We start from the raw sequence: 980 nt of genomic DNA, 5'->3' as shown, positions 1-980 counted from the left end.
TGTGTGTACCTGTTTACGATCCACTTTGTAGAAGCATCAGGTGTGAAAACAACACAAACCAAATCCAGTTTCTGTGTCTTTACATGTGACGCTCCACTAAGACTTAACGGAACGGCACATAGACAGGGTTGGTCCGTGACTTAGTGACGAAGCGGAACACGGACCGACCGTGTGAACACGCTGCAGTCAGGCGTGTTGGAGGAACTGGACCTTCATGAACGACACCCACTCAGGAGGTTTCACTCTTTATTCACGTCACTGCTTGTGTACAAAACTTGTTTTATGGAATCAGGCGGCGGGTCGGACCGCTGCGACCTCTGACCTCTCACCCCGCTGTGGGGGGGAGGGGGGCTTCGGGGGTCATTTGGTGTCAGGTAGTTGCCGAGGCGACAGGAAGGAAGGTGGGCGGAGCCTCAGTTGATCTTTGGGTGGCGGTAGTCTTTCCCGGCGAACTTGGCCTTCTCTCCGAGTTCCTCCTCGATCCTGCAGGTCAGAGGTCCCATTAGTGGGGCTCTTATTTTGTAAACCAAAGACTTTTACTTTGTGAATCACTTCAAGTTCTCACCTCATCAGCTGGTTGTATTTGGCCAAACGCTCCGACCTGCAGGGGGCGCCGGTCTTGATCTGAGCGGCAGAGAGGAGACATGTTAAAGCTTACCTGCACAGGTAAGTTCAGTCTGCCTGCTGCAGACACCTGCTGGAGCAGCTGGTTGGTTTAAACATGTCCTGAAGCTCGTCCTGCTGCTGCTTTCAGATTTAAATCAAAAAATGACGATTAGGATCACAGCAGAGCAACTAACGAGCTTTTCAGTGTCAACCGTGAGCAGAACCAGGACGACGCCGAACCGGAACCAGCTGCTGCACACATTGGGCCACAGTTTGTTCTCAGTGTCTCAGAAAGACGGACGACATCTCTGGAGTCTTATTGGTTCTCATCTCTGTGATGATTCACCTGTTTACCTGTCTACCTGTCCTCCTGT

General features: G+C 51.7%; 1 protein-coding gene and 1 long non-coding RNA gene across 2 annotated transcripts in view; both read right to left on the bottom strand.

Moving 5' to 3' along the window:
• The window catches only part of eno3 (enolase 3, (beta, muscle)), a 7,943-nt gene that overhangs the window by 3,281 nt on the left and 3,682 nt on the right, over window positions 1–980 (bottom strand). The gene's annotated exons all lie outside the window — the stretch shown is intronic.
• On the bottom strand, window positions 230–675 carry LOC103371097 (uncharacterized). Its single transcript, XR_520923.1, has 2 exons — window positions 566–675; window positions 230–483 (listed from the first exon to the last, which is right to left on the bottom strand). It is a non-coding gene; the product is annotated as an uncharacterized LOC103371097 (long non-coding RNA).

This window comes from Stegastes partitus, unplaced genomic scaffold, assembly GCF_000690725.1.
Source record: "Stegastes partitus isolate 25-593 unplaced genomic scaffold, Stegastes_partitus-1.0.2 Scaffold1526, whole genome shotgun sequence".
Lineage (NCBI taxonomy): Eukaryota > Metazoa > Chordata > Actinopteri > Pomacentridae > Stegastes > Stegastes partitus.
This window is presented reverse-complemented; position numbering and strand designations above follow the sequence as displayed.